At 38.5% G+C, this 21,483-nt stretch overlaps 1 protein-coding gene across 2 annotated transcripts in view; it reads left to right on the forward strand.

The window, feature by feature from the left end:
* Positions 1-21,483, forward strand: part of Cdh12 (cadherin 12) — a 937,606-nt gene that overhangs the window by 381,326 nt on the left and 534,797 nt on the right. The window lies entirely within an intron of this gene.

Below are 21,483 nucleotides of genomic sequence, written 5' to 3' on the forward strand. Positions count from 1 at the left end.
GGCGACTGGGCTGTCGCCTTTCTGGTGCCCTGGGCAATGTATGATACTGAGGGCGGTTGGCAGGTGCAGAGCTCCCAAGAGGGCCAGGATTTCCTTTTTGTTTTTAATGTCTCTGCCCTCTGAGGTCAATAGCCCCCTTCGCCTATAAATTTCACCATGGATGTGAGCTGTGGCGAAGGCGTAGCGGCTGTCTGTGTAGACAGTGAGTTTCTTACCTTCTGCCAGTCTCAGGGCCTGTGTTAAGGCAATCAGCTCTGCTCGTTGGGCCGATGTTCCCGGCGTAAGGGCCTCGGCCCAAATTATTTCCGACTCAGTCGTCACCGCAGCGCCGGCTTTCTGCTCCCCTTGATGTACAAAGCTGCTTCCGTCCGTGAACCAGACATGGTCGGGGTTGAAGGGGTTGATCCGTGAGGTCATGAGTCTCTGCTTCCCCAGGAAGGGGAAGTAGCGAGGCGGGGTTTAGGGTCACCGGAGCCCCGAAGTGAATTCCGTCCTTGTCCAGCAACAGAGTCTGGTAATGGGTCATCCTGGCATTGGTGAGCCAGCGGCCCGGTGGCTGCCTGATGACCGCCTCCATAGCATGGGGGACATAGATAGTCAAAGGCTGCCCCAAAGTCAATTTGTGACAATCCTTTATGAGAACTGTGGTGGCGGCGATCATGCGGAGACATGGGGGCCATCCTGACGCTACGGGGTCTAATTTCTTAGATAGGTAGGCGACCGGTCGTCTCCAGGGTCCAAGTTTTTGGGTTAGGACCCCTTTCTCATAACCCTCTTGCTCAGCCACGAATAGGTCAAAGGGTTTAGTCAGATCAGGTAACCCCAGAGCTGGGGAGCTGAGCAGAGCCTTTTTGATGTCCATGAAGGCTTTCTCCTGGCTCTCCCCCCAGTCAAAGGCAGCCCCCATCTTGGTGAGGGGGTATAGGGGTGCTGCCATTTCCGTGAACCCTGCTGTTCCCAAGAATTCCCGCAGTTTTCGGGGGGTCTTGGGAGGAGGGATGTCAAGGATGGCCTGTTTGCGGGCTTCTGTTAGCCAACATTTTCCATCCTGGATTCTGTACCCCAAGTAGGTGACCTGGGTCCGGCAGATTTGGGCCTTCTTGGCAGAGGCCCTATACCCCAAGTCTCCTAAAGTCTTTAAGAGAGCTTCAGTCCCCCTAAGGCATTCCTCCTCTGTTTTGGTGGCTATCAGGATGTCATCCACATATTGTAAGAGGATGACCTCAGGGTGGTGGACTCTAAATCCGGCCAAGTCCTGATGTAAGGCCTCATCAAAGAGGGTGGGGCTATTTTTGAACCCTTGGAGCAACCTAGTCCATGTAAGTTGTCCCGAGATTCCCAGGTCTGCATCCTGCCATTCAAAGGCAAACAGTGGCTGACTGTCTTTGTGTAATCGTAGGCAGAAGAAGGCATCCTTTAAATCCAGGACTGAGTACCAAACATAGTCAGGTGGCAGTCCACTCAGGAGGTTATAGGGATTGGGGACCGTGGGGTGTATGTCCTCAACCTGCTTATTGACTTTCCGGAGGTCCTGGACAGGCCTATAGTCACTGGTTCCGGGCTTCTTGACTGGCAACAGGGGAGTGTTCCAGGGGGACCGGCAGGGGGCTAGAATGCCCTGCTCCAGTAGCCTCCTAATGTGAGGTTTGATCCCATCGCGGGCCTCCCGGGACATGGGATATTGCTTAATTGAGGCCGGGAGAGCAGATGCCTTTAAATGGACTAAGATGGGAGCCTGTTGGAGGGCTAGTCCCATTCCTCCAGTCTCTGCCCAGGACTGGGGAAAGTCGGTCAGCCAGCGGTCTTTGACCTTAAAAGAGTCATCCTTGGGCTCATGTATTCTATATTCTTCCTCTAAGGCTATGGTCAGCACCGTGAGTGGGGCCCCTTTCGGCCCCGTGACTCTTATGTTGGCTTTCTCGAAATGTACTTGAGCCTTTAACTTCGTTAGGAGGTCTCGACCCAGGAGGGGGTATGGACAGTCAGGAACATGTAAAAAGGAGTGCATCACCTTACTGGTCGCTAGGTGGAGCTGGCGGTCCGTGGTCCATCGATATTGTTTCCCGCCGGTAGCCCCTTGTACCCAGGCAGTTCGGCAGCTCAGGGGGCCGGGTGACCGATTTAGAACAGAGTGTTGGGCCCCCGTGTCGACCAGGAAGGTGACCGGACGCCCCCCTACTGGTATGGTTATCCGGGGCTGGGGGGGGCTCCTGGCCCTGACCTCCCTAATCTTTGAGGCTCAGGAGGTCGGAGGTCTGAGAACGGGGTTTGGGTCTTTGAAATGTCCTTCTTTGTTTCTTGGGGCACTCCCTCGCCCAATGTCCTTTCTCCTTGCAGTATGCACATTGGTCTCTTTCTAGGCGAGGCCCCCTTTGTCCCTCTCTCTGCCTATCCTGTCTCTGCTCTGCGACTACTGTGGCCAACAGTTTAGTCATTTCTCTATTATGCTTCTTGTCCCTCGCTATCTCCCTCTCTTCAGTTTCCTGTCTCTGACATTCTGCCCTTTCTCGATCCTCTTTTCTCCATCTCTCTTCCCTCTCTTCAGTTTCCTGTCTCTGACGTTGTACCCTTTCTTGATCCTCTTTTCTCCATCTCTCTTCCCTCTCTTCCTGGGTTTCTCTCTTGTTAAAGATGCGCTCCGCCTCTCTTAATACATCTGGTAGAGTACAACCCTGTAAATTTTCTAGCCGCTGTAATTTGTTTCTGATGTCGGCGGCCGACTGCCAGATGAAGGACATGGTCAGGCCGGTAGCTTGCCCGGGGTCCTCAGGGTCATATGGGGTATACATTCTGTAAGCTTCCTTAAGTCTTTCTAAAAATGCAGCTGGCGATTCCTCTGCCTTCTGAACTATCTGTCTTACCTGGGCCAAATTTGTAGGGCGCCTACCCGCCCCTTGGAGACCCGCTACAAGCAACTGGCGATAAAGACGTAGATGGGTCCTACCTGCCTCAGTGGTGAAGTCCCAGTCTAGGCGGTCAAGGGGGGAAAGCAGCATCAATTTCATTTGGAAGCTGCATAGGTTGTCCATTTGCCACAGGAACATTCTTCCGGGCTTCAAGAAGGACCCGCTGTTTTTCCTCCGAAGTTAGGAGGACCTGCAAAAGCTGTTGGCAATCGTCCCAGGTGGGCTGATGGGTAGTGAGAACCGACTCTAATAGATCAGTCAGTCTCATGGGGTCTGCTGAAAAGGAGGGGTTATTATTTTTCCAGTTATAAAGATCAGAGGCAGAAAACGGCCAGTATTGTAATTGGCCATTGTGGCCCGTCCGGAGGGGCAGGGCGGTGGAATCCGGAGCCGGCTGCTCCCTGCGGCCTCGCAGTCTAGAGGCCATAGGTGAGGGCTCCGGGTCGGTAGGAGGCAAAGGTTGGGCCTCGGCTGCTGCCGCTGCCGGTTGACCTGCCGGAGGAGCCTGGTACGGTGGGGGTTCCTCCGTCAGAAGATCCAACAGGAGACCGTCTTTCGGGGGGAGGACCTTGGGGTCTCCTCTTTTCTCTTTCTGCTTAGTAACGGTGGGGTAAAGGCCAGAATGGGAGGACTGAGGATGCGGGGAGGGGGTCAAAGGGGGCAGAAGGGGGGGGCGCGGATGGGTTGGAATTGGCGGGGGTTAGGGAAGAGGAGGAGGAGGGACCTCCTGGGTGCACAAAGGGGCGCACCCAGGTAGGAGGGTTATAAACTAACGCTTCCCAGGTGACTATGTAGGGTACTTGGTCCGGATGGCCGTGGGGCCCAGGATCCATGACTTTCTCTTTCACCTGGAAGATAATTTGAGGGTTAAAGGTGCCGTCTCGTGGCCAGCCAACATTAAAAGTTGGCCATTCAGAAGAGCAAAAGGTGATCCATTGCTTCTTGTGCACATCGACAGACTGGTTATGAGCGTACTCCTGAACCTGTTGCCAATGTGAAAGGGTCAGAATGAGCGGAGTGGTAACTGTCTGGCCCATTTCCTCAAAAGCGATGACTAACGACACTAAGACGGACGAACAGATAAGAAATAAAAACAAACAGATTTTCGCTGCGCGGCTTTGACGTAAAGTCAAAAGCAAAAATTCAGATGGGCTCGGGGACGGGCGCCTCGTGCTCCCGTCCTCGTCCCCTACAACGATGGAAAATCCCTCAGTCAGCGGGACTTCCCCAAACAGACGGGGCAGATTCCTAGACATCTACCCCTAACCCAGATGAGTCCTTAAGGACTCCAGACGCTACCAGGACGTCTCCTGGAGCTGCGGTCGGGAGTACGAACTCGTCAGTTCCTCCTCGGTGCCGCCAGATACAGATGCATACAGCTGTATACTACAGACGCAGGCGCGAGAAATTAACAGGCAAAGACAGACAGCAGACAACAGAAATTGAGTCCGGACAATTCTTACCTCCCAGAAGTGGGTCGGTGGTCCCTGGGCGGGGGTCTCAAAGTCAAAGTTCCCGGCCAATGCACCAAATGAAAGACCCCAAAAGGGATACTTTCACGGAAGGGAGACCCGAACCCAAGGAACAGCAAGACCACGAGCTTGGATGCAACAGCAAGAGGCTTTATTGATAACACACGGGTACCCGGGCGTCTCAGTCTTGGGGAACTGAGCGCCCCGAGCTGAGGACTCAGGGGTTCTTTTATAGCAAAAAGCACGGTACAGAAGCGAGAAGCCTAGTAACAGGACCCTGATTGGGCAATTTAAATGAGGCTAGGGCTCAGAGCGCGGGCAATTGAGGTTTTTCTTGGAACTCAAGTCTTGGCCTTGGCCCTATCTGAGGAACAATTAGTCTCTGTGTTTGCTCAATCCTGCTGAGCTGGCCGTCTGGTCACCCGCAGATATCTCTGTGTTTGTTTAACCTTGCTGAGCTGGCCATCCGGCCGCCCGCAGACACCCGGCAGCCTGTGTCCTTGGGCTGAGCTCCCTTCTGATAGGCAATGACTATGCAGCTGTGGGGGAACGGAATTTTCCATGAGCCTCAGCTGCCTGTTTAAACTGGGTCAGGGTCTTTCAATAGACACACGAAGTCCATTTGTATGCCAGGGATAAATAATGATCTACTGCCCAGGGTTGCATAGGTTGCCCAGGCCTCCTTGCTGATTCTCACACTCAGGGGGTCTGGATCAGTCCCATGCTTTGGGTCTTTCTTTTAAAGGGGTCCTTTGCCCCTGTGTGCTAAGCAGGGTCCTGTCTGAGTGCATTCTGTCAGGTGACATGGGCAGACCAGCATAATGCCTGAATCCTCACAATTTTTAGATAATGCCTCATTACATTGGTCCACTAAACTCATGTTGAATCTATGAAAAATCCATGGAGACAGAAAACAATATCAAGTAGGGATATGCTGCAATGGATGTGAGAGAATGATGTTGTTAGGAGAGATGGATATAGAAATGGTAAGAAAACTGGCATCATAGAAAGATGAATAAAATTAATATTAGATAAAACTCTTTCAAAAGAGAATTTTAGCAGGTTTTCAAGAAGAAGGTTTAGTATTGATTGATGTTACGGTTCTTAGAAATAAATCAGTAGCTTTAGAAATTATAATAAAGATGTTTTACATGAGGATTGGAGAGAATTTGTTTGGCTCTTGAGTTATATGAAAGAAAATGGTATAAAATTGGTTTAGTATAAATTGTAATCTTGATATGCATGATATTGATTTGAAGTAATTATCTATATCCACATGTTCATAAAGGAAGCTATTCTCTCAACTAAATAAATAATGGCATTAGACTGTTATGTACAGATGCTAGAAGAAAAAATGGACTTCCTCAAACTAAAGACCAACTAACAATTCAGCTAGTTTCCTGCTTGCTATAATTGCAATGTGGGCACATTTCTCCTCACCTATAACTTTATTTTTTAATGTTTTTAGCCAGTACCAGAATACAAGAGTCAGTCATTCTCTTTAAAGTATATTTTAAAACTAGTCTTTGCCCAGCCTATCTGTCTCTATCTCTTTCTCTCTCCACAATACTAGATTTACTTTTATCAGATAGGTTTTCTATAAACAATCTTGATATGACATATTGAATTTGACATAACTCTCATATATATAATGATATCTTCTTCATATATTAGGTTGGTAAAAAATGAATTATTTTTGAAACTGTTAATTTTAAGTCATTATGACTAGGCTCAAACATATTTTAATCAAATAGGAATGACTACAAAGAAAATGACTAATGACATGGGGATTGTGAAAGCTATATAAAGATGACAGGGAGGACAAAGTAAGCAAAGGAGGAAACAGTTGAGAGACAGGATGAAGTAGGAATAAAATGTTGGAGAAGGCAAGACAGTCCATGAGGATCCAGATGCAGGAGGAGGAAATAATTCTTCTGTTATGAAATATGACTATGATATTATTGAGTTAGCACATTTTGAAGTGACCAGACCCCTGCTTTAGTAGCCATGACAGGCTGCAGAAAACACTTGTAGTCCTCTGACTCAGCACATGTCTGACCTTGCTGGACCTGGCCTAATCACTAGGAGATCAGGTACCTTCCTGGTGGCAAGGAACCAGTTAGAAGTTAGCTGGCAGGACTATGGATGTGCTTTATGGCTCTCTGCATACATTAGGGCATAAGTGGAACAACAGTGAATTGTAGAGCATAACAATCACCCTGGGAGGGCCGTTAGGCCATAACAACCAGTGACCAATCAACACAGGTTTGGTCGTCCAAGCCCAGAAGTGCACTAATCCTGAAACTGTCACAAACCCCTAGACACCCTTCCTTAGGCTGCCCAAAAAAGTTCCCTACCTTGCGGTTTCTCTGGGTCCTTTTCCTACCATCAGCAGTGCTGAATAAATGAAGGATTTGAGAGTTAATGCAGTTAGCTCATTTGACAACAACAAAAGATTCTGCTTTTGCATCAGAATGAGTCTCTTGCTGATTTTGGGGTTCAGAATCTGGGCACAAAAATATCAAAGCAAATCATATATGTTGACTCTGGTGACTTTACCTGAATATTCTATTTCCTATGTTTTTTGACATTAGTTTATTGGAAGAGGTGAGTGGCTATATTTCTAACTGCAACATGATGAGGGTCATTCCCAAGCACAAATGATGCCCTACAGTTGAAGTTTAGTTCATTCCTACTACCATCTATGTGCATACACTAACTACAATAAGGTCTGGTGTTTACCCACAAAATTAGTAATCATAGTTTACTTCACTTGAAGCAACTAGAACATTTAGAGACACTGTAAATTCATTCTTAGCTTCCTGTAGTCCAGACAATTTGTCTTTCTCTGATGTCAAATACTAACCTAGATTCAAGGATAAACGATTATAAATTGCTGTAATGATTCAGTATTGTATTTATTGATTTCTAGGTATTAAATACATTTTGTTCTTTAAAGATGTTTTAAAAAGTGGTGAAAAGAACTCACTTTGGGATTGAATTAAATTTTTTTCACCAAAACCAATTATTACTGAATTAGTTGGTATTATGTAGATCCAAACTCTTTTCTAGGCCTGTTTTCTTTCTCTTTTTTTTCTGATGACTGCACAAATACTTTCATTGTTTCTTTTTTATATTAATTTTTCTATTCATTTGATATATTTGTTTATTTTGCATCATGTTCACGTTTTCCCTCCCTACTCTCCTCCCATTCCCTCTTCCACCTATCCTCTGCATCCTCCCCAGCCACAATTCAGTACTCTGTTTCTCTTAAGAAAGGAGCGTTACTCCTGTGGTGTCAACAAAGCATGGCATACCAAATCCAGGTAGGACTAACCTCCTCCCTCATACTAAGGCAGGGTAAGGCAACCCAGTGTGAGGTCTGGACATGTTTTCATGACAGTAATACACAAGCCCGTGATCAATATTTATTTAAAACACAGCAACTTGTCTTCAATCCTCATTGGAATTAAAATGAGGAAATGAGCTGATTCTCATGTATGATAAAGATTTGAAGGAAAGGACTAGGGAGCACTGATATTTTCTTAGGAGGTGATGGAAACTGCACAGTGGTGAAGTCTTTCTCCTCTTGAGCCTGAAGAAAGGTATTTGAATTAAAAATAATTGTGTTTTTTAGCTGGGAGTATAGCATGGGAAAATGATAGCAAAAAAATTAGACAAAAATATACTCCCCCACTGTGACTTTATAGTCAGCAACAACAATGTACTGTACATTTCAAATAGATTGAAGGAAGAATCTTAAAATCTTTTGACACAAAAAATAGCCAATGTTTGAGAGAGGGAATATGTGTGACCTGATTGGAAATACTATGCCACAAAACACATATATTGAAACATTCTATAGAGCTTATAAATTCTGTATTTTGTCAATTACGTAAAATGAATTTAATAATTAAATTAAATGATATGATTGTTGTTTTAATCCATAAAATATTTACACATGAAACTGTTTCTTCTTGTCTATTGCATAAATTGATTGTTTTAAATGAAGCATTGATTTATTTTTTCACTAATAACTCAAAACTCTGTCTTCACTCAAGTAGATAAGGTAGTGATGAGGAGTGTGATCCCTGGAGTTGTTAAAGCTTTCACCACCACATCTTCTAACATTTTTGATGCAGCTGACATAGAAAGAAGGGCTATTATTATATAAACTATAGCATCGGTTGAAGTTGACTTGTCTGGATTTTGAAAATATAGCAACAAAAATGTTATGCGAAGGTATAGAAGTTAAAAAGCAAGCACTCCCATCAATAATATGAGTCAATAAATTATATGACTTTGAACACTAACAGCTTATGTATTTTTTAAAATTACCCTCAGTGGGAAAATAATGTTGAAATGTAATGGCATAGAATAATCTTTCCATAATACACTGTGCTGACTTACAACGATTTGTGAAGGTTATTTATTGTTAAACATGATGAAATTTACCAAGATGTGCTGAACTCTTTAAATGCTGGCTACAGCATGGTATGAAGCCTGCCTTATATACTAATCTTATGAATTGATTGAGAGTGCTTTCGATGAAACTCAGTTTGTCATTTATAAATGAGATTATGATCCACCTTACTGATGAATTGCGATAATTAAGGATGACTTATAGTTGTTAGTTGTTATTAAAAATGAACTAAAACTGAAAACTTTATAGTATAAACCTACTTAGCCTGTCATAACTGTTCTCCATGTATTTCAGAGAGATGATGATATATGTTGCAATACATCCCTACATCTTATGCGAGACTTCAAGAAATCATAATGACATATCAACTAATCATATTGGGAAGGATTAATTTATGTACTGATTATAAAGAGTCGTAAGCATTTTGTAAGAATAGTTAACATATTTCTTCAGTGTAATAGTCTCCAGTTACTAAGGAAGTAAGAGTTAGTTAGGTCATAGGCTAGACTCAGAAAGTCATTAACTTTTGCGCACATGCTCATGTGATTTTTGACAGAGTATAATGTATTTGAATAGGATTAACATTGAAGTGTCTCTATTGGTTAATTTTTACATTCGCATTAAATATTTTATAACACCCCTACTGGCTGCTAATAGGACATAGGACACACATAGAACCACAAGCATTCTTGGGTGTTTGTATCTAATTAAAAATGATGTTTTCTTTATTCCCCATATATTTTTTATTTAACTTTTTACGCATGTCACTTTCAGTTCCTCCACCACTCCCAAATCCTTCCAACCTATCACCCCCACTCCACCCCACCTCCGTTCCCAAGGGAGGGCAAGGGCCTCCATTGGGATTTTCAGGGTCTGTCACATCATCCTGGAAAGGGCCCAGGTTCTTGCTCATGTGTCCAGGTTGAGAGAGCATCCCTCCACGTGGAATGGGTTTCCAGTGTCCTTCTGTATGCCAGGAATAAATATTGCTCCACTCTCCCAGGTCCCACAGATTGCCAAGGCCTCCTCTCTGTCATCCAGGTTCAGTGGGAAGGTGTCTGGGTCAGGCCCATGCTGGCCCCTCAGTCATCAGTCTGGGGTCCATGTGATGGTGTTTTCTTAATCATGCACTTCCTTCCTAAGTGTTCCCTATTCATTCATTAATTCCTACAAGTATTATGTCTTACAGTATGTCACGTTAAAGGTCAGTCATTGCTTTGATGCATGAGGTTCATTTTACTGGTTGGAAAGTTTCACTCAAAAGTCTAAATTAAACAAATCTGAAAGACTGTTACCTGTGCAGTAATTTCTCCTTTGATGAAGTTCCTCTGTATTCTACCTTACAAACTAAAAATAAATAAAAACACAGAATGGTTCTGGTGAAGATAAATTATGTCAAAAATTATAAGGCCATTAGGTGGTTTCTGTTATTACTAAAATGAACACTGGGATTTGTAACATGTAAAATTGAACAGGTTTTGTGTTATATCAAAAAGTAATATAAATTAAAATCAGGGATTTTATAGTTAAGAATTCTAATGCAATCTATAATCTCTGCAAGCAGAGATCTGTTTGTAGGCACAGATGATCTGCGTTTCCTCTACTCATAAAGAGGCATTTAAATTTTCAAATCTCAAACTTAAAAATAAGAATTTATATACATACATAAAGAGACATAGACACAAATGAATATGCTTACACCCAGGCACTCACACATACATACTCACACAGACAGAAACATTCATATATGCTCAGACACACACACACACACGAGTGTTTTCAAATGTTTGCTATTGGATATTACATAAATAGATCTCAGAAATTGATTTTGCAATTTGTGTTTGGGGGAACCATCAAATTTATATCACATTTAAAATATTCAATCATAAAATAGTCTGCTAAAAGGACTTCACATTCCCACATAATATAAAATAGTCAAATACTGTATCTTACTGCATTATACTTAACATTATAAATTAACATACAATTAAGGCCATTGGAAACAATTACTTTTTTCTTTGTAAGTAGGGCTTCTTTCTGGCTTTTGTTTGCTCTGCCCTGTTCCAGCTTGTTCTTTATATTTTATGTTATTTCAATTTTTAAGATGTCTCTGTGTTCTAATGAGAAAGGAAGAATGCAGATATGAGTATTGCACGGAAGGTGCAGAGGATCTGGGAGAATCTGCGGGAGCAAAAACAATAGTCAGAATATAATATACTTAAAATTTTGTTTTCAGAAAAAAACAACCATGACAAAGACATTATTTAATATTTTCAAATGCTGGTTGAATGCAGTTAAGTGGATATCTCATAGGTAAGTTTTCTGTAGTTTCCTAACAACATTCCATGACTGTGTAACCTACAAATGAAGGGAGTCATTTTCTAGTCCGTTATTTGAAACACAAATGCTTCTGATTTGCCTCTTTCTTTAGGATCCATAGGAAATACATTCACTACCTCTTTCTGCAGTTCAGCTCCTTTGTACTCTTTTTCTCCCTTATTGGTAAGCTTATGTCTCTCCTAGTCTTGTGGATCTTTCTTCCATCATTTTGCTTTCTTGTCTGTTCAAGATGACAGTGTTTCTCCTGATGTTTCCTAGGAAATGTTGAAGGTTTCCCTTTCACAAGATTGTCATCATGATTAGGAATAGAAATTGATGTTCAATTTAAGACTGTTTTTTTTCTCTACTACTGTCATCCTAGAGGGTGACCTGGAATTGCAGATCACATACCTAAACTATTCAACAATAGACTCAGTTTCCACACCTTAAATCCTCTTAGAGTGAGTGCTTACAATATTTAATGTATTTAATCAATTTTACTCTTAATTGTGTTAGAAGATTCTATGTGATCTAACACTGGTTCCTTTTTACAAGTTTTAAACATGCATATTTGGTGGGGAGTAGACAGCTTTTAATATTGTATCTTAGGCTCCAGTGGAACTCATGCAAATTCTCTTGCCTCAGCCATCCAAATGTAAGGATTGCAAGTGTGGGCCTGCAGAAATATCACTGTGTGCAATATTTCAGAGTGACGTCAGAGGTTTCTGATTGCTAGACAGGGTCTGTAGAAAACATTCGAAGTTGCTGATGATGAGAAAGTTGCTCTCTGGTCAAGAAAGAGTAAATTTAGTTATTTGTACATGAGTAACTTCAACTACTTAGCAATCAAAATAACTTCTGGTATAATAGGCTTATTAAAAAATTATATGAGTTGTGGCTTTTCTTGTACAACACCACATTTTAAAATAACTCTTATGTAAAATCTCCTCAATGTAGAAATTAATTTTATTTCTTCAAGTTAAAATTCAGTTTATGCTTTCCTAATACACTTGGAACACAATTGTATTTAGGCAATGAGTAACACATTGAAAACATGCATTCAAAAAAGCAAGAATGGGAAATACAAGGCAGGCATTAGTACAGGAAGGAATTGAGGGCTCCTTTTCACTGGCAGTGTAGTTAATTCCTGTTAGACCATCTGTTTGTGGTTGGATTTGCTCTCTGGCAGGAATTATATTTTTCATTGTCCTCTATGGCCTTTGGATCCTTCTTTCTGGAAGGTTTGTTTTGCTCCATTATGTGCTTTGTTCACATGTGAGCTTGGCAATGAAACAGATGTCCTTTTCTGGGACTGGAAGCATTAAAATGATACTTTAATGGATGGAGGCTTATTGTATCGAGCACTTGCAGGCTAAGCATTAAGTATTTTTTACATATGACCTAACAAGGGAAAAACACAAGCAAACATTAAGATATTTCCCATATACATGATTTTTGTATTAATTTTTAGAGGGCATGCATACCTATTACCTGTGAAATTGTAAAGAATTTGTGATATTCTCCTACATTTTAAGATGATGAAATATAGGTATATAGATTGGTAGGTAAGTAACTAACTAGCTCCCTGGCTAGATGATAGACAGACAGATAAAAAGATAATAGAAATCACTAAACAAAATTATGTTCATGGGCATAATAAGTAAGTAGATGTACACAAATATTCACAGGTACACAGTTATGCCAGATAAAACAGTTATTAATAATTAACTGATTTAAAGTACATTTAAATTCCATAACAGATGCTGTAGTCCTACTGCTATTTTCTTCTTCCCCAATGATAGAAAGCCAGTGTCATGAGACAGAAAGACACCTTACATATACAAACTTACCCTCAGCCTGATAGAACTCTAAAATGTTGGAATTTGAAGCTCACACAGGATCTGAAATATCTACCATTCTATAACCAAGAGAATGTTCTTATATTTTGTAATAAAATAAAGTAGGACAAAACAAAATTTAACTTATAATAATATCATAACATAATTTTCAGCTTCAACAGCACAGGATATGCTCTATTAGGGAATACAGATAAAATTTTTACTATGCTTTGCTACAATGTTACAGGGTCAAATTATCAGGTCTGCCATGTGAGTCCTTGCCATCTGTTGTTGGACAACATCCATTAAGCCAAAGGCATTTATTATTAAACTTGTATCAAGAGAGTTAAACTTAAGATAAAATCTGCATCAATTAAGATTAGGTTTCAATATAAACAACAAAGACATTCAGATAAATAGCCTAGCAATTCTCACTTAAAGTTTGGTAAGCATGGGACTAAGCAATAAGGATTGGCATGACTCTATTAGTCCTATGGACTTGGATAATTTAATTTTTTATTTCACTACTAAAGTCTCAATTTCTAAGGTTGACCTTGTATCCAATCCCCAGGCATTGGGAAAAGATGAAGGGCTTTGCTGTCATTTTTTTGTCATAGAATGCCTAGAAATTCCACCACAAAATTTTGCTTTCATTTAATTAATCATACATCACAATTTGATTCTAACATAACCATAGGGGAGAAGGAGGACATCCCATCCTCTGTCAGTCCCAAATGTCCAGCTGAGGAAGAAAAGAGAGACTATTGAGTAGTGGATCTACATATCATTCTATGACATACAAAAATTTATAGCCCTAAAAGATCAGAAGAAAACATGAATGTTTTAATGTAACATTGATCTAGAGTAAATAAAAGGCTGAGAACAAAGAAGCAGGATTTCAAAAAAAACATGCAAACAAAACAAAATAAAAAACAAACAAAATGTCAAAAACCACTATGGACATGTGATGTATTGAAATTATGGTGGCTAGAAGAATTTGACACAATCAGATTTCCTATATCTTAAATACCCTACAAAGAATTTTTTCTCTCACAGTATCTCTTATGCCCCCTTTTCCATCTAGGCAACAGAAATCCTAAAATAACAATAACCAAATGGAAAATTTTGATCATGCAGTTATAATTCTCTTGGTTGTGTTATAGATGTTTTTGATTCAAATATATTTAGAAAGATTAAAAAATACAATAAAAATCCAGCATAACAAATTCATAAAATGTACAAACAAACCATGATCAAAAGAAGGAATGTGTCATCATTGATTCCAACCTCTGTGATATTAATCCAAAAGTAGTAGATGAGAAAAATATGAGAAAGGAAATGATGCATGAAGCTATAGCTAGGAATGGAGTTAGCTGAGGATGACTAGACTGAAACAAAATGAAAACCCTCAGTGTCCATCATAATTCTTTGTCACATTCACAGTTTATCCACCATTTCCTAATTTATAATGTGTAATTATGACACCACAGGTTCCTATCACAGTATCTTAAAATTTCTTCTGATTTCTAATGCTTCCTTGACTAATTTTTATAGATTTGGTATTTCAAATGACATTTGGATTCACAAACTGCCTATGAAGCACAGCCAAAATAATATATCTGTAGGAAAAATAGTTGATCCATATCCCCAAATAAAAATATGTTTTTAATTTCACCTGTCCCTTCAGAGAAATGAATTAAGTGAGAAAGGATTAAGCGAGAAAGGATTTTATTGGGATTTGTTAGCTCCTGTGGCTGTCATGACAAACTCACACAATCAAGGTAATTTAAAACAAAAAGCATTTTAATCTGCAATTATGAAATATCCATTCATGGATGACATAGACTTCTCCATTATCTCTGAGCTTCAGGTGGACCTTAACATTTCTTGGCTTGTGACATTGTACTCATTTGAGTATAATGGCGACTTTGCATCTTCTCTGTCTCCTCGTTTACAGTTACTCCTTCAATTTATTTCTTTATATGAAATCTATTTTGAGAAGCACAAATGGGATAATTAGTCAGGTTGTCTTTTAGTACTGTGCTGAAGATATCCTCAGTTAAAGTTTGTTACAACAAGACACTGTGAAATTACTGGGATCTGTTGGTTAAACAAGGTTATCTTCCCTCCAGTTTGAAATTGCATGCTTCTTATTTCCTCCTTAACCTCCTAATCTAATTAATATTCATATTTTCAAAAGTATTTAAACTGTTATAGTATTTTTTAATGAACTAAGTCTCTTTGAAACAATCTATAAACTGTTTTATCACAGTTCTTCAAAACTTTCTTACCATTAGCTCTCACCCAATTCCAAAGCCATAGACATATGGTCATGCATTTCTATTATAGGAGTCATCAATTTTCATAGGAACAAAATATTCTTTTCCAGTAACTGCTATAAATTGTCACATTAATCGGTTTCCTAAAACAAGTCAAGCATGAAAATTTGTACATTAAATAAAGATAAAAGATTTATCAAGTCCACAGTCCCTCTATAAAAATCTTGAAAAGGTTTCTTATAATTTTTAGGCCACTGACATCCTTGGCTGATTGGTTTATATGGCATCCCTTAAACCTCTGCTTTTTTTTGGTAACATTATTTCTTCCAATTCATGTCTGCTTGGTTTTTCTTTTTTTTTCTTTAAAGTTTTCTATTTCTCAAAGGACATGCCTGGAATTGGACTAAATTAACTAGTCTTTGATCATTTCTTCATCTAAAGAGAATTAGCACTGTGGAATTCTGCTAATGATTCTTGAGAGTGAAGCCTGCTTAGGTTCTAGCATAAGGATGTGGATATCCAATATTCATGGCCTTCATAATTTTCACCACATAACAAAATATCTGTATGATGAAATATGGAAGAGCTGTTTGGGTGACAGTGACTGAAACAATATGGACACTCTGAGAATTTTGTTATCAGGGAGTGTTTTAAAGGTCTTTGTGAAACAATTATGAGATAATAAATATTTTTCTCAAATTTTGCTCTACCCCACTCAGGCGGTGTTGGTACAATTGCTCTACAGCTCAGTTCATCACTATAGCTTATCCAGACTCCAGTCGCAGCTATTTTCTTACTCTCGACCAGCTCCCTAGATTACAGGCAGCTTATTGCATTCTCAGTTGTGTTCTGAACAAATTCCAGATACCTTTATTCAACAAAGTTATTAAAGGAATGATTATGCGTAGCATTCTACCTTCAACACTGGTGATTTCAAGTTAATAAACAAAGTTTATTTATTTAACAGCATACAAGTGTCATTTTCTAGGTGCCAAAATAAACTGTGAATGTTTCTAATATCAGTAATGTTATCTTAACCCTACGAAATGGTTTTCTTCATATAAGTCATTGAGAGAGGCTAAGGTTATTTGTCTTACCCAAGCTTGCAAAATCAATAATCTTACAAAGCTGCCTAACAGACAATTACAGAGATCAAGGAGATTGAGGCAGATGTTAACATATACTAATTACTGACAGAAGTTTGGAGATTGACTATGAGAACAATATGTGGCTGCCTAACGCTCACATTAGACTAGTATTAACTATTTCAACCTTTAACTTTGCAACAGTACAGACACAGCCTGGCTAATAGAGAGCACTGAGGAAACTGCCTGTGCTTATTCCCAAGTCTGTTGGAGACATGTTTAGAAGAAACCCTATATAGAAACTCTATATAGAAAGAGGAAGAAGGAAGGACAGTGTCTTAAAAATGAGTTTATTATAAAAATATATTTACATTTATGTATATCACTAAGTATTTCAGAGGGTGTTTTATGAATCATATTCATGGAATAAGTATGTATTAATTAACTATCTTAATTTGTTAGTTTGAATGCAACAACGTTAAAGTCGAGATCTAGCAATAATTCATAGGAAAGAGGAAAAATAAAGTTCTTTCCCTTGAAGTAGGATCAAGCCAAGTTTGACTTCCCTACAACTCTATCTTTGTGTTGTGTCATTAGGCCTGTATTCCATCTGTCATATGACTCTGAGCTGGTGCCTACCTGATATCGACTGTATTTTCTGTCCTTCTGTTTTTCTGTGTGTGACCAAAACAAACGTGTTTGCGCTCTCTTTTATTGAACATCATATAAAGCACCTTGAGGAGGAAGAAATGAGGGAATATTTTAGAAATGTTCAAATGCATTTATAAAATTTAAGTCACTGACTCAAATTGAACCAGATAATATACACAAAAAAGCTATTAAGCCATATACATATGCTGGTCCCAACATTTACAATAGCTATTAATTTTTATAAAATTGCTTTCACCCTATTTTCTTATTTCAGCATATATTACTAGAACATACAGGTGCACATGCATTATTCACTGGTCAGATTATGGAAAGAGATATGCAATTTAAGATTATAGCTTTGCACTGGCTTAGGTTGTTAAAGTTGATTATAGAGGAACTCCAAGGCAAAAGAAGTTGGATGTTATGTTTTAATCCTAAAACAAGGATAAAGAAACTAAGTACACAGTAGGTTATGTCTAAGTGACCTTAAGTTGTATTGCTTTCATTGCTTCTGATATCAAGTAAAGTCCAAGTCTCTCAGAATGTAAGATGTATTTTCATAAAATCATATTGCCAAAGTATTCTATGAAAATAATAATGCAGAGATTTTCTTGTATTATTCAAGTGAGTTTAAAAGAAGTGCAATGATTTGATTCTTACTGCTCCATTACAATCTAGACAGAACTGAGGAATGTACATTTTGATGAATTTTTATTGTTTTTATATTATGTATGTGAGCATTTTGTCTGGATATATATGTGTACCTTATGTGTGCACGATGGCTACAGAAGTCAGAAGTGGATATATTTTCCTTGGAACAGGAGTTACAACTGCTTTTGTTCTGCTATACGGGGACTCACACTATATACACTTGGATCCTCTTTAAAAGCACCAGTAGCTCTTAACCTCATAGTTGTCTCTCCAGTCTCCATATTTTAACAGTACATATGTTAACTCAACTGCTACTCCATCGATATTTAACTAATTAATGATAATTATATTAGGAATTCCTATTAGCTTTATTTTCCCAAAGCCTTGTCTTTGTGTTTGAGATAATCACTTCTAACTCTGTTTGCAATGCTCTTACTGTTTATTCTTTCTAGCTATATCATTAATGCTAATTTATTTGAGGGATCTTCCCAGAATGACATTTTGCATATAGTGCTTGTCACAGAGAAACGTACACTGTTCAGTAGTAATACTGAGAATCATTCTTTATTTCCAGCTCTCTTATAGAAATATTACCCTCCATATTTAACAATATCCAGAAATTAGGAATCACTCCAAACAAACAATGGCTAATACTACACTAAGTCATCAATTTAAAAAAGCTTCTTTTCTTTTTGTGTGGTGCATATATTATTTCACGTGGATTAGTACATATTTGCATGTGACTGCTCACATTCATATGTGAGGAGCCAGAGGTCCAGCTGTGTGTCTTACTCAATTACTCTCTACCTTACTTTTTGAGACAGAGTATTTCAGTCTAGACCATATATATTTAGCTAGGCTACTTGGCCTGTGAGCTCCAATTTCACTGGTCCATCTGCATAGAATTAAGTTTACAGAAATCTGTTGCTGTAAAAATTTAGCTTTTATATGACGTTCTGAGGACTTGAACATAGTTTCTCAAGCTTATACAGCTGGTACTTTGTTGACAAGTCAAACTTCCCAGCCAACAGATGGTATTTTCACTGTTTAACATTTGAGTAACACCATTAAAATAAAGGTGTTAATGCTGCTAATTTTATGTCCATTAGGGATGTGGGCATGGTTACAGAATTTTATAAATTCTGATCATATGATGTTTTCCCTGTAAATAAGTTTTGGCTTTATTTGTGTGTTCTTAGTAGCGCAGCTCTGTCTTCCCCTTGTTAAACTCACAACTTCCAAAAGAACTGCCATCCTAAACCTAAGTGAGGTCATTAAAAGAAAAAGAATAACATAGGAATTGAAAGAACATAGAAATAGGGACTATCTTTTAAAGTATAGTCTTTTTTTTTTTTTTTGGTTTTTCAAGACAGGGTTTCTCTGTATTGTTTTGGAGGCTGTCCTGGAACTCACTCTATAGACCAGGCTGGCCTCGAACTCACAGAGATCCGCCTGCCTCTGCCTCCCGAGTGCTTGGATTAAAGGCGTGCGCCACCAACGCCCGGCTTTAAAGTATAGTCTTTTAAAGAATGTATTCATTACTCTATATAGATATAAATTTTGCCTGTTTTACAGTGTCTACAAAAGAAGACTCAAGATTTGTTTTCCAAGCATTTGAACCCAATTATATTACATCATGAGACTTCTTTTGTAGTTAATTTTTATTTAAATATAAGTATTAAGAAGTAGACTTTCACATAGTAAACTACACCTTTGTTAATGTGACTCAAAAATACTAAAGATTTAAAGTTGTGTGAAATTAATCATGAGTCTTGTACCATTGTACCAGTTTCCTTTCAGAAAAGATTATCCTGTGCACTTGTTGTGGGGTAAACTCAAATATGAATCAAGGAATATTCAGCAAGTGCTTAGATAGTTTCTAATACAAAGGATGCTAGAATATTTGTGAATTCACACTAAAACATATATTAGTATAAATATGTATATCCGTATGAATTTTGACTATGTTACTTATCTAATTTGTAAACCATTATTTCATGAAAAATTAAATTTCTTTCCATGAATGGAATAAATCTACAAACCCACTTAGTATTATTTAATATGACATTTGTATTCTTATGTTTGAATTTTATATATTGAATATATATTTAATATGTAATATTATTTGTTCTTTTATGTTAATAGAGTATAAGACTACTCACTCAACTTAAATATAGTCTCTATCATGCAAAGATTTCAAAGCATTACAGTAGGGTATGTGTAATATATGTACATATGAAACTTTCGAACATATAACCTATCAAAATCTAATGGGCTTTTCCCATTAGAATTTTTTTCTCTTACTCCAAAAGTAAAATAAAAGGAGGAAAGCCTGGTATTGTTAAGGTCACGTTAATCTATAATAAATTAGTTTTTAATGTGCTAAATATTAATTTCACCACAAAAGCTCATCACTCTTCATTTTATGCTTCAGGTAGATGAGTATAGGAAACAGATAGGTAACCAGGAAGCCGTCAGTCTTCAATGCCCAGATGTAGCATAAAGGCAATGGACATTAGCTGAAGCTCACAGTAATCTCAGAGGATCTTTACAGGTATTGGCTCAGCCATAAATTGAAAAAGAACCTTCTTTGCCCTCAGCTGTCAAGAACCATAAGAAAGTATGTTTAAAGGTTTTGAAAAACTAATGAATGGTCATTTCTTTAAGCTCCACTGGTGGTACACTTCTTGTATTATTTTGTTCTCTTGGAAGCACTAAAAAATAAGGAGTAAAGTTTCAGAAATAGGTTTTCAGAATGATGGATATCCCTTCCACAATTTCAAATAATCATCAAGTAATATTTAAGAGTTACTAGAAGAGTTATATTGAAGACATTTAACTTAACATATAGAAGTAAATGTGTTTAATATTGAGTGGTGATAGCATTCCTGAAATTAATGTCATTTTTATTATACAACTGATAAACATTAACTATATGTTATAAACTAGCTGTTTTATAGAATTAATCTTAGGTTCTATGAAGCTGAGATAAAATCAAATCAGTATTTAAAGTATCCCACAGCAATAAATCTTGATATTAAAACTATACCTCCTTTCTTGGAATTAATGAACTACATACACAGTCTTATCAAGATACAATGAGAATATTTTTATTAATCTTTCTGGTGTAATGTAATTTTGTGGATGCACTGGTTTTATTTTCAAGCGAAATTACATGTCAACTGCAACAATTTCATCTGTCTTAAGATAACTTTTTTCTATTTTGAAGACAACTTATTATAAATTCATACAGCTTAATATTTTGCCCCTTAATTTATATTAGCTCTACACACTGATATGGTGGCTCATCCATGGAGGGAAAATAATTTTCCATCTTCCAGCATCCATTAATTATCTGTAAGTTGTCATCCAGTAATGAAGCCTTGAAAGATTTACTCCATGTACACTGGCATATCAACTGAATGGACAGATATTGTTTAAGCAACCTTATTGTTGATATTTCTTTGGTACATCTTCCCCATAATATATAGAAAATACTACATCTTAGCAAATGTCATGATCATCCAGATTTTACAGCCTTCATCCCCCTCTTCAATTAGGTGTAGGGCTTTTCTTGTAGGTATATAATTTTGTTTGAACACACCGTAGTCACTTGGCTGTTGTTTGTAGTTTGAAGATTCCTGTAATGGTGTGTGTGTGTGTGTGTGTGTGTGTGTGTGTGTGTGTGTGTGTGTGTATGCTTTGAAATAAATTTCTTAATGAGGTGCAAGGGCTACACTTATATTTGGGTATAAAAATAAGTATTTACAATGCAGTTTGAAGCTATGAAACTGTATTAGTTTAGGCAAAATGACAATAGTAGGTTGTCCTCTAAGATCCATGTCCTCATCACCATAAG

The sequence above is a fragment of the Mesocricetus auratus genome, unplaced genomic scaffold, assembly GCF_017639785.1.
Source record: "Mesocricetus auratus isolate SY011 unplaced genomic scaffold, BCM_Maur_2.0 Super-Scaffold_100015, whole genome shotgun sequence".
Lineage (NCBI taxonomy): Eukaryota > Metazoa > Chordata > Mammalia > Rodentia > Cricetidae > Mesocricetus > Mesocricetus auratus.